Below are 13,688 nucleotides of genomic sequence, written 5' to 3'. Positions count from 1 at the left end.
GATGAAGGGAAAGCTGTGGATGTTGTCTATTTAGACTTTAGTAAAGCTTTTGACAAAGTTCCCCACAGGAGGTTAGGAAAAAAGGTGGAGGCATTAGGTATAAATAAGGAGGTAGTGAAATGGATTCAGCAATGGTTGGATGGGAGGTGTCAGAGAGTAGTGGTAGAAAATTGTTTGTCCAATTGGAGGCCGGTGACTAGTGGAGTTCCTCAGGGATCGGTCCTGGGTCCACTATTGTTTGTTTTATATATTAACGATCTGGAAGTAGGGGTGGAGAATTGGATAAGCAAGTTTGCGGATGATACAAAGATTGGTGGTGTTGTGGACATTGAGAAAGATTACCGTAGATTAAAAGGTGATTTAGGAAGGCTGGAGGTGTGGGCTGAGAAATGGCTGATGGAATTTAATACAGATAAGTGTGAGGTGTTATATTTTGGAAAGGCAAATCTAAATAGGACATATGCATTAAATGGTAGGCTATTGAGATGTGCAGAGCAACAAAGGGATTTAGGAGCGATGGTAAATAGTACCCTCAAGGCTGATACTCAGGTAGATGGTGTGGTAAAAAAGGCATTTGGAATGTTGGCCTTTATAAATCGGAGTATTGAATTCAAGAGTAGGGAGGTAATGATGAAATTGTACAAGGCATTGGTGAGGCCAAATTTGGAGTACTCTGTACAGTTTTAATCACCAAATTATAGGAAAGATATAAACAAAATAGAGAGAGTGCAGAGAAGGTTCACGAGAATGTTGACAGGATTTCAAGGTTTGAGTTACAGGGAAAGGTTGTGCAGTCTAAGGCTTTTTTTTCTTTGAAGCATAGAAGATTGAGGGAGGACTTGATAGAGGTGTTTAAGATTTTAAAAGGGCCATCAGAGTAAATGTGGATAGGCTTTTTCAATTAAGAGTGGGGGAGATTCAAACTAAAGGGCATGGTTTAAGATTGAAGGGGGAACATGAGGGGAAATTTCTTTATGCCAAGGGTGGTAGGGATGTGGAATGAGCTTCCGGCAGTCGTGTTTTTTTTTTTCACACCATAAATCACATTAGCCATGATGTACACTTTTTCTTTTTCACACATATACAGTGACTTTTTCTCCCCCCCCCTCCCTCCTACCAAGCCACCCCCCCACCCCCCCTCTCATCCATTTTAGGTATACATCTAGGTTGCATTAAACCCGTCAGACAATGTTGTCATTCAACAAAAATACACCAGAAATTCTACTGAGTCCATTCTTTTCTTTCCTTCTCCTTCCATCAACTTAGGTAATGTTTGTCCCCGGTAGGTTTTTGCTATTGTATTTAATGTAAGGTTCCCATACTTGTTCGAATATTTCAATATTATTTCTTAAACTATATGTTATTTTTTCTAATGGAATACATTTATTCATTTCTATATACCATTGTTGTATTTTCAAATTATCTTCCAATTTTCAGGTTGACATAATAGATTTTTTTGCTATGGCTAGAGCTATCTTAACAAATATTTTTTGTGCATCCTCCAAATCAATTCCAAATTCTTTGTTTTTTATGTTACTTAGGAGGAAGATCTCTGGATTCTTTGGTATATTGTTTTCTGTTATTTTATATAATATCTGATTTAGATCTTCCCAAAATTTTTCTACTTTCTCACATGTCCAGATTGCATGAATTGTTGTTCCCATTTCTTTTTTACATCGAAAACATCTATCAGATACTGTTGGGTCCCATTTATTTAACTTTTGCGGTGTAATGTATAGTCTGTGTAACCAATTATATTGTATCATACGTAGCCTCGTATTTATTGTATTTCTCATTGTTCCAGAACATAATTTCTCCCATGTTTCCTTTTTTATCTTTATATTTAAATCTTGTTCCCATTTTTGTTTAGTTTTACCATTTGTTTCCTCATTCTCCTTTTCTTGCAGTTTAATATACATATTTGTTATAAATCTTTTGATTAACATTGTATCTGTAATCACATATTCAAGGTTACTTCCCTCTGGTAAACTCAAATTGCTTCCTAATTTATCTTTCAAGTAGGATCTCAGTTGGTAATATGCCAGCGCTGTATCTCCAGTTATATTGTACTTATCTCTCATTTGTTCAAAGGATAAGAATCTACTTCCTGAAAAACAATTTTCTATTCTTTTAATCCCTTTTTTTTCCCATTCTCTAAAGGAAAGGTTATCTATTGTAAAAGGGAGTAGCTTATTTTGCGTCAATATTAGTTTTGGTAATTGATAATTTGTTTTATTTCTTTCTACATGAATCTTCTTCCAAATATTGAGGAGATGATGTAATACTGGAGAAGTTCTAAGTTGTACCAATTTTTCGTCCCATTTATATAATATGTGTTCAGGTATCTTTTCCCCTATTTTATCTAATTCTAATCTCGTCCAGTCTGGTTTTTCCCTTGTTTGATAAAAATCTGATAGGTATCTTAATTGTGCGGCTCTATAATAATTTTTGAAGTTTGGCAATTGTAAGCCTCCTTGTTTATACCATTCTGTTAATTTATCTAGTGCTATCCTCGGTTTCCCCCCTCTCCATAAAAATTTCCTTATTATTTTCTTTAACTCTTTGAAGAATTTTTCTGTCAGTTGTATTGGCAATGCCTGAAATAAGTATAATATCCTCGGAAAAATGTTCATTTTAATACAGTTTATCCTTCCTATCAGTGTTAGTGGTAGATCTTTCCAATGCTCTAAATCGTCCTGTAATATTTTCATTAGTGGATTGTAATTGAGTTTATATAATTGGCCTAGATTTTTGTTTATTTGTACACCTAGGTATCTTATTGCCTGCATTTGCCATCTGAATGGAGATTCCTTCTTAAATTTTGAGAAATCCGCATTATTCATAGGCATTGCTTCACTTTTATTTACGTTTATCTTGTAACCCGACACTTCTCCATATTCCTTCAATTTCTTATATAATTCTTTTATTGATAGTTCTGGTTCTGTTAAGCACACTATAACATCATCCGCAAATAAACTGATTTTATATTCCCTGTCTTTTATTTTTATTCCTTTTATATTATTATCTATTCTTATCAATTCTGCTAGTGGTTCTATAGCTAGCGCAAAGAATAAAGGTGATAGTGGGCATCCCAGCCACGTTGACCTGCTTAAGTTAAATTGCTTTGATACATGTCCATTTACTGTCACTTTCGCTAACGGTCCCTTATATAATGCTTTAATCCAATTAATATACTTCTCCGGTAAACTGAATTTTTGCAATACTTTGAACAAATAATTACATTCTACTCTGTCGAAGGCCTTCTCTGCGTCTAAAGCAACTGCTACTGTAGGTGCTTTATTTCCTTCTACTGAATGAATTAAGTTAATAAATTTACAAATATTATCTGTTGTGCGTCTTTTTTTGATAAATCCAGTTTGGTCTAAATTTACCATTTTCGGTACCTTTTCTGCTAATCTGTTTGCTAATAGTTTAGCTATTATCTTATAATCTGTGTTTAGCAAAGATATTGGTCTATATGACGCTGGTGAGAGTGGATCTTTCCCTTGTTTTAGTATTACTGTAACTATTGCTGTTTTACATGAATCTGGTAAGTTTTGTGTCTCATCAATCTGGTTGATTACATCCAGCAGGGGCGGTATTAATAAGTCTTTAAATGTTTTGTAGAATTCTATTGGAAATCCATCCTCTCCTGGTGTCTTATTATTTGGTAATTTTTTTATTATCTCTTGTATTTCTACTGTTCCAAATGGTTCTGTTAATTTATTTTGTTCCTCTATTTGTAGTTTTGGTAGTTCAATTTTAGACAAAAATTCATCTATTTTCCCTTCTTTCCCTTCATTTTCAGTTCGGTATAATTGTTCATAGAATTCTCTAAAGTTTTCCTTAATTTCTTTTGGATTATATGTAATTTGTTTGTCTTTTTTCCTTGATGCCAATACCATTTTCTTAGCTTGCTCTGTCTTAAGCTGCCATGCTAGGATTTTGTGCGTTTTTTCACCTAGTTCATAATATTTCTGTTTTGTCTTCATTATATTCTTCTCTACCTTATATGTTTGTAATGTTTCATATTTTATTTTTTTATCCGCCAATTCTCTTCTTTTAGTTGTATCTTCCTTCATTGCTAATTTTTTTTCTATGTTTACTATTTCCCTTTCCAACTGCTCTGCTTCCTGATTATAGTCCTTCTTCATCTTGGTTACATAACTTATTATTTGCCCTCTAATGAATGCTTTCATTGCGTCCCATAGTATAAACTTATCTTCCACTGATTCCGTATTTACTTCAAAATACATTTTTAATTGTTTTTCAATAAATTCTCTAAAATCCTGTCTTTTAAGTAGCATGGGGTTTAATCTCCATCTATACATTCTTGGAGGGATGTCCTCTAGCTTTACTGTCAATATTAAGGGTGAATGGTCCAATAGCATTCTTGCTTTATATTCTGTTTTTCTTACTCTATCCTGCATACTAGCTGATAACAAAAATAGGTCTATTCTTGAGTATGTTTTATGTCTAGCCGAGTAGTATGAGTATTCCTTTTCTTTTGGGTTTTGTTTCCTCCATATATCCAAAAGTTTCATTTCTTGCATTGATTTAATTATAAATTTGGTTACTTTGTTCTTCCTGTTAATTTTTTTCCCCGTTTTATCCATATTTGGATCCAAATTCAGGTTGAAATCCCCTCCTATTAGTATGTTCCCTTGCGTATTAGCTACCTTCAAAAAGATATCTTGCATAAACTTTTGATCTTCTTCGTTAGGTGAATATACATTAAGTAGATTCCAAAACTCCGAATATATCTGACATTTTATCATTACATATCTCCCTGCTGGATCTATTATTTCCTCTTCTATTTTAAATGGCACATTTTTACTAATTAATATAGCCACTCCTCTTGCTTTTGAATTATACGATGCTGCTGTTACATGTCCTACCCAATCTCTCTTTAATTTCTTGTGCTCCAATTCAGTTAAGTGTGTTTCTTGGACAAATGCTATATCAATTTTTTTCCTTTTTCAGTAAATTTAGTAGTTTCTTCCTTTTAATTTGGTTATGTATTCCATTAATATTTAAAGTCATATAGTTCAGCGTAGCCATTTTATATTTTGTTTATCTTCTCTTTCTGTTTTTCCATCATTACCTTTCCTCCTTTTCCATTTCTGTTTTCTTATTTTCAACTCTTTATAAGACAACATTCCTACAACATCCAACATTTTCCTTATTCTCCTATTTATATCTTATTTATCCCCAATCTCCCCTTCCCCTCCTGAGTTGTCCTTTATCCCTTGTCGGACAACCACATCTCCCCTCTCCATTTGGGTTTGCGAATCCACTTGCAAGCGTCAACTGATTTTGCAGTGACCGCTATTTCCCCCCACCCAGCCCCCCCCAGAAAAGATTTCACTTTTCATATGTCACAAAGGTCACTCTTTTAATTCCCTCCTTATTCTCTCTATTTCATTACCTTCCCTTATTAATTCTTGTCTATACTATCTATATTTTACTCTAATTAAAGATACATTCACGTATGCACATTGTCTCTATTCACTCTTATACCTCTTTACCCGCATACATATCAATCGTGATCATTTTTACTCTCATTACCCGTCTTCATCCCTCAGTCTATTTTTGTCATTACCCACATATATATCAATCGTGATCATTTTTACTCTCATTACCCGTCTTCATCCCTCAGTCTATTTTTGTAATTGTTCTGCAAATTTTCGTGCTTCTTCTGGATCCGAGAATAGTCTGTTTTGTTGTCCTGGAATAAATATTTTCAATACCGCTGGATGCTTTAGTATAAATTTATACCCTTTCTTCCATAATATCGCCTTTGCTGTATTGAACTCTTTTCTCTTCTTTAGGAGTTCAAAACTTATATCTGGATAAATGAAGATTTTTTGCCCTTTATACTCCAGTGGTTTGTTGCCCTCTCTTACTTTTTCCATTGTCTTCTCCAGTACCTTTTCTCTTGTAGTATATCTTAGGAATTTTACTACAATAGATCTTGGTTTTTGTTGTGGTTGTGGTTTAGAGGCCAATGCTCTATGTGCCCTTTCTATTTCCATTTCTTGCTGTAGTTCTGGGCATCCTAGGGTCTTAGGGATCCAATCTTTTATAAACTCCCTCATATTCTTGCCTTCTTCATCTTCCTTAAGGCCCACTATCTTTATGTTATTTCTTCTGTTATAATTTTCCATTATATCTATTTTTTTGAGCTAGTAGTTCTTGTGTCTCTTCAGTTTTTTTATTAGATTCCTCCAATTTCTTTTTTAAGTCTTCTACCTCCATTTCTGCTGCTACTGCCCGCTCTTCCATCTTGTCCATTTTCTTTCCCATTTCTGTTAAGGTCATATCTATTTTATTCACTTTCTCTTCTGTGTTGTTTATTCTTCTTCTTAAATCATTAAATTCCTGTGTTTGCCATTCTTTAAATGACTCCATGTATGCTCTAACCAGAGAAAGTATTTCCTTTACCTTGCCTTTCCCTTCTTCTATTTCACTGTACTCTTCCTCTTCTTCTTCCTCTGGGTTGGCCATCTGTTGTTTCTTTGTTGCCCTTTTCTTCTCTTCTTTCTTGTTTTCATTGTCTTCTGTGGTCTCTTCTTGCTGCAGGTGTTCTGCAGCTGTCGTTGCCGGCTGTGGAGAACGACTCCCCAGCTGGTCCCCCCTCCCGTCGGTGTGTTTTTTTTCATGCGCATCGCGCATGCGCGACTCCTCGCGCATGCGCGGTTGCGCACTTTTACTCGGCTCTGCGAGCCATTTTTGTAGTCCTATTTCTACCGACCTGAGGAAGCGGGCTTCTCTCCCCACAGCGGGCCTCTTCGGACAGGTAAGGCCTTCTCCTTCTTCCTCCGTTGTCTTCTCTTCCTCTCTTCTTACCGTTGATTTTGATTTTTCTTTTTTTGTCGCCATCTTCTTTCCACCTTTATACTCACTTTTCTTTAACTTTTATTTCTGTGCCTTTGTATTTTCTCTTGTTTTTCCCGACTTTTCTGGAGAGGGCTGGAGTTCACCGTCCGGCCACTACTCCATCACGTGACTCCTCCCAGTGGCCAGTCCGGCAGTCGTGGTTGAGGCAGAATCATTGGTTACATTTAAGGATAGACTGGATAGTTACATGGAGAGGAGAGGACTGGAGGGGTATGGACCGGGTGCTGGTCAGTGGGACTAGGAGGGTGGGGATTTGTTACGGCATGGACTAGAAGGGCCAAACTGGCCTGTTCTGTGCTGTAAGTGGTTATATGGTTATATGGTTACATGGTGATGCTACCATCAGATACATCACAACACCTGGCTAGTAGAGATTTATGCTCCTCTCGAACCAGCGCTTTGTTGCATTCATGTTCATTAATGCCAAGAGGAGCAAAATTAAAAATGGCAAAATCAAAAAAAGGAAAAACCAAAAAATGGCAATGGTTGAAGGAATTTTGACATTGCCTACTGGCCAGAGGCACTTAGTGACTCTCCAGATGCCTTGTCCAGGGGATGCTGTGCCTGTACACACACCAGTCAACTGAGGACCATACAGAATGAGCTCTGCCATTCAGAGGTCACTTGCATGGCTCATTTTGTCAAGTCCAGCAACTTTCCCTACTCAATAGAAGACGTCAGGGAAATGACCAGGTTATGCCAGGACCCCACAAAAGCGCACCTGATTAAATAATCCAGGCCCTTTGAATGGCTCAGCTTCGATTTTAAGGGACCTCTCCCCTCCATGAACAGGAACATTTACTTTCTCTCAGTCATTGATAAATACTCCCACTTCCCGTTCACCATCCCATGCCCAGACACGTCTGCCTAGTCCATTATGAAGTCCCTAGACTTTCTTTTTACCCTTTTCGAGTAACCCGGCTATATTCATAGTGATCGGGGCTCAGCCTTCATGAGCAACGAGTTGCGGCAGTATATGCTGGTGAGGGGCATTGTGTCCAGCAGTACTACCAGTTACAACCCCCAGGGGAATGGACAGGTTGAAAAAGAGCACGTTAAACCTGCCCTGAAGCAAAAAGTCCTTTCAAACTCGTGCTGGCTGGATGTCTTTCCCATTGCGCTCCACTCAATTCGGTTGCTACTCTGCACTGTAACTAATGCTACTCTTCATGGGGATACCGTCTCCATCAGGGACCTGGCATCCATTGGTACAGAAGATTCCTTGCCTCAGGTACTCCACGAGCTACTGACCTTTTTCTCTCCACTCCCCCTCAGGGACTCAGGGGGAGAGTGAACTCCCTCCCTATCGTCAAGCTGGAGCCCCAGTCCACTACCCTTCCATCACAGGTGGACCAGGAGACTCAAGGAGTCCAAGGCCCCCAGGTGCTAAGGTGCTCCACCAGGATCTCCAAACCTCCGGACTCCCTGAATCTGTAAATAGTATTGTAAATATTTTTCTTCTGTGTCTATTACCAGCTTCTGATCCTTGTTCTCTTCATCCACAGACCCTTAATTCTGAAGGAAGGGGTGAATGTAGTGAACTGAGATTCACTAGAAGTGTGCTGGTCCCACCTCCCAGATCCTCTTCCCGGGTTATAACCCTGGTTTTCCATCTAAACCCAGAACTCCTCTAAGCCCGTTCATGAACCCTACCTGTGTTGTAAGCTAATGAAAGCATTTGCTCTCCCTCCAGTCGAGTGTGAGCTCTTATCTACGCGACACAAGGAAAGTCAGAGACAGTAAAGGGGAGGCCATATGGTATTGCAAAAATAGCCGGACACTGGAGGATTGGGGCAGCTTTAATAACCAACAGAAGCCAACATGAAAAGCAATAAGGGGCAGAATAGAGAACGATGAAAGTAAGTCAGCCAATAAGATAAAAGAGGACACCAAAAGTAAAAGAGAGGCAAGGGTGGACATTAGACCACTTGAAAATGATGATGAGCAAGTGATAACGGGGAACAAAGAAATGACAAATTAACTGAATTGGTATTTTGCACCAATCTTCACTATGGAAAATGCCAGTGACATGATAGAAATCGAAGATAGACAAAGGGAAGAAGTGAGTGGAGTTGCTATTATTATTAAGGATAATGTGAAGAAGCTGAAGGTGGATAAGGCACCAGGTCTACACCCAGGGTCCTGAAAGAGGTAGCTGAAGAGATTGTGAACCTATAATATTTCAGGAATCGTTCAAGTTGGGAATGGTCCATAAAAATAAAAAATTGCAAATGTCTCTCTCCCTTTAAAGGCAAAATTCAGGCAATTAGAATAATCATTAATTGGTAATATTCTAGAATCCATTTTCAAGTTCGAGGTTTTGGCATACTTGAAAATGCAAGATGAAATAGGCAGAAATCAGCATGGTTTCCTTCAGGGAAGACCTTGCCTGACCAATCTTCGTAGAGTAATGAGCAGAACAGACAAAAGAGAGTCGGTGCATGTGGTTTATTTGAATTTTCAGAAGGCCTTTGAAGAGATGCTGCACATGAAGGTGACAAACAAAATAGGAGCCCACAGTATTTTAGGTAAGGTACTACATTGGATGGAAGGTGGCTGACTGGCAGAAGGCAAAGTGTGAGAATAAAGGGGGCCTGTTCTGGCTGACTGCCCGTGACTACTGGTGCTTCACATGGTTGGCGTTGGTTCTGCTACATTTTAAAAAGTATATAAATAACTTAGATGATGGAATTAATGGATTTGTGGCCAATTTTATGGATAATACCAAAATAGATGGAGGGGTGGGTAGAGTTAAGGGAGCAAGGAGTTTGCAAAGGAACTTAGAGAGGTTCAAAAAAATAGGCAAAGAAGTGGCAAATGGAATAGAGCATAAGGAAGTGGATAGTCATTCACTTTGGTTGAAGGAATAAAGGTAATTTTCTTAATGGGGAGAGTATTCAGAAAGCAGAGGTCCAAAGGAACTTAGAAGTCCTAACGCAAGCTTCCATTAAGTAGTCAGAAAGACAAATAGAATGTTAGCATTCATTTTGTGATGACTAGAATATAAAGGGAAATATGTAATGCTGAGGCTTTATTGAGTGTTAGTCAGACTGCATTTGGAGATGCGCGAGTAGTTTTGGTTTCAAAATCAAAGGAAGGGTGTGCTGGCATTTGAAATTGTCCAGAAAAGATATTGATCCCAGGGATGAGAAGGTTTGATGGCTCTGGCGCTGTACTTAAGTTTAGATGGATGGGGCTGGGGGGTGCGGGTGGTAGGGGGGATTGGGAAATCACATTGAATCCTACTGAATATTAAAAGGGCTGGATAATGTGGACATGGAGAATATGTTTGCAGTCATGGGAGAGTCAAGGACCAGAGAGTACAGTCTCGGAATAAAAGGACCTCCCTTTGGAACAGAGATTAGGAGAAGTTTCTTCACACAGAGAGTTGTGAATCTGTGGAATTTGTTGCCATAGATGGCATTAGAGGCTGGCATTAGGTATATTTAAAGCAGAGGTTGATGGTTCCTTGATTAGTAAGGGCATCAGAGATATGGGACCAGGCAGGAGAAGGGGATTGAAACAAAAACTATATCAACCATAGTTTGAATGGTAGAGCTGGATGGGCTGAATGGTCTAATTCTGATCCTAAGTCTTATGGTCTTATGCTAGGCTCCATTTCTCCTGTAATAGTTCCCTTTAACTTTCAATTCTTCATATTGCATATATTTATAATTCTCCATCTTGAATATATCTAATGATCTGGCCTCCCCCTCCCTTAGGGATAGAGAATTACAGAAATTCATTACCCTTTGAGAAAAAAAAACTACCTGTCTTAAATGACCAGCCCCTTCTTTTGTAGTAACACATTGCAGAAGACTGACCATGCATGACTTATTTATCATTGCCCATGTATGGGGGTAAATAAATTTTTCGGTTAATATGGGGTTGTCAGGTTGATAGCTTATCTAGTTGTGAATGTCAGTAAGTTCATAGAAGCACAAAGCAGTTTAGACACTGCAAATATTAAATTGCTTACAGCCATAGTGGCTGGATTCTGAAAATAAGTTTCAGCAGGGAACGTCTGATCAGAGTAAGTGAGGAACAAAGTGAACTGTCACCACACAAATAACAACAAAGGACCAAAGAGGACCATGTGCCTGCTGCACTGATTTATCAGTAGAAGCTCTTTGCATATTCTTTTTTTGTTATTTTATTTTCATGCAATCATGCTTATAATGACCATATCATTTAACATTTCTGCAATCTGCTAATGGCTTTCTTAATTTCAGAAAAGCATTTCGTACTTTCAGAAAAAATTATTTTCCTGTCATTATTAAGGGGAATATTTGAAAAGGTCTTTGATAATGATTTTTCATGCAATTGCATTCCCACTCATCTTGATATTTTACAGTATTATTTTAAATTATCTATCAGCTGATGAAACAAAACATTAAATTCTTTGAGTCATATTACTATTTTATCTTGTTGACTATAAAAATTAAAATGGTTATGAAATTCTGAAACTAAACATTTTCAAAAATTTACCCATAATCATGCTTACCTCTTCGATCTTTTCTTAATCTGTCAATCATATTTTCATTAACAAGCATTTCCATTTTAGCAGCAGAAGCGTGAAGGTCAACTTCCTTTAGTTAATGTCTGTAAATTCCTTCCAGCATTATTAACATACTTTTTAAGGATTACAACAAATGCCATTTGGATTAAGAAAATATTTTGAAGGCATAGTTTAGATTTTAATTATGGTATATAAACTAGTGAGAATCAATTCCACTTGGTGTGTTCCTGCTGCCAGCAAATCAGCTCTTGTGATCTCCTGGGGACCTTGCTCATTACTTTCACATGATATAGTCTAAAATGGTGTTGTGGCATGCAGCAAATGTCACTGATGTCTTCCTTCTATATGTTTGTACCATTTTGCTTCCATTTATTTCTGAAAGTCAAACTTAGGAAATTACTTAGTTATTGAAAAGCATGCACCTGCACCATGGCTAAACAACAAATGTGTTTAATTTCAACTTTTATTTTAATAGAAATATATTTCACCCATAACTTTATGAAATGTTGTTCCAGGCATGTAATTGGTTATAAAAATCAGAAATTACTATTCTCTTTCTCTGTCCGCTTTCATTTCTTTTTTTCTTTACTCAATACAAATCTAAATAGAGAAACACAAAAGCAAATAATGAGTTGCTGGAGGGACTCATCAGGTCAGGCAACATCCATGAATCGAAATGGGCAGACAGTGTTTTGGGTTACAGCACTTTATCAGGACCAAAGGGAAAGTGGATGATATTACATTTAAAAAGGGGAACAAAGCTGGGGAGCAGGCAAGTAGTGATGGGGTATTAGGCAGAAAGTATGAGAGCTGGAGAGAGAGGTGGAATGAGAGATCACTGATAAGGAGGGGATGAAAGTTTCAGTGAAAAGGAAGCACAGGACTTGATAAAGAAGAGGGGGAAAGAGTGGAACAAGATGGAGGTGGAGTTAACTAAAATTAGAAAAATCAAAATGTTCAAGTGGTTAGATTTAAGGCTGTCCTAGAGAAATATGATCTGTTGTTCCTCAAATTTACATTTGGCCTCATCCTGACAATAGAGAAAAGCCTAGGACAGGTGTGTCTGTGCAGAAATGGTTTGAGGAGTTGAAATGGTTGGCAACAGGAAATTCAACATTAGACCCACAAACAGTGCAGGTGTTCACCGAAATGGTTCGGTTGGACAATGTGCATGTAAAGCTCTCCCTCATCTCAAGGTCTATTGGTGGCCTTGTATGGAGGTGAAAGAAAAGATAGAGGAATTTTTTTTTAAAAGGAATATGTGGGTTTGCACAATATCGAGAACCAAAGGCCTGTACTGTGCTGCAGCCTTCTAAGTTTTCCACTTCCTGTGATTATAATGAGATGTGTCAGAAAGAAGAAAATGGACCAGGAAATCTTGGAGAGATTGATCCCTATGAAAAGTGGATGGGGTGGGGAGAAAAAGGAATGGCTGGTGGTTTGGATTGCGTTGAAGTTGGCAGAAGTGTCGGAGGATAATGTGTCAGATGTGGAGGATGGAGTGGTGGAAAGGGAAGACCAGAAGTACACTGAGATTGTTTTGCCTGGAAAGAGAAAAAGTAAGAAATGGAGGAGACACAGGCAAGGGCTTTATCAATGACGATAAGGTGGAATCTGCATTTATTAAAGGAAAAAAAAAGTATTGATAATGTTCTGAAATAGAAGGTCTCATCCTGGGAACAGATGTGGCAGAGACAAAGGAATTGAGAGAAAGGGTTAACATCCTTACAAAAGACAAATGGGCAAACATATAATCCAGGTAGCAGTGGGAATTGGTAGGTTTGTAATCGATGTATCATCAATAACCACAAAAGTCTGATGTTGTGAAACTATCAGGCCTTTATTAACTAAAGACAGGAATTACCATCAACCTCATTGACTGATCAAAGCAAAGAGAAAGGAGAACATGCAAGGGGCTATGGATAGGATCGGTCTCAAAAGGCAGCAGCCAATCATGGCTTACAGTGGTTTACCACAGTAATAAATGTTTGTCAGCCTGAAGAAAACTGAGGTCCTCCATCAGCCAGCTCCCCACCATGACTACCAGCCCCCCCACATCTCCATCGGGCACACAAAACTCAAAACGGTCAACCAGTTTACCTATCTCGGCTGCACCATTTTATCGGATGCAAGGATCGACAACGAGATAGACAACAGACTCGCCAAGGCAAATAGCGCCTTTGGAAGACTACACAAAAGAGTCTGGAAAAACAACCAACTGAAAAACCTCACAAAGATTAGCGTATACAGAGCCATTGTCGTACCCACA

This window comes from Narcine bancroftii, chromosome 1, assembly GCF_036971445.1.
Source record: "Narcine bancroftii isolate sNarBan1 chromosome 1, sNarBan1.hap1, whole genome shotgun sequence".
Taxonomy (NCBI): domain Eukaryota; kingdom Metazoa; phylum Chordata; class Chondrichthyes; order Torpediniformes; family Narcinidae; genus Narcine; species Narcine bancroftii.
Note: the sequence above shows the minus strand (reverse complement) of the source record.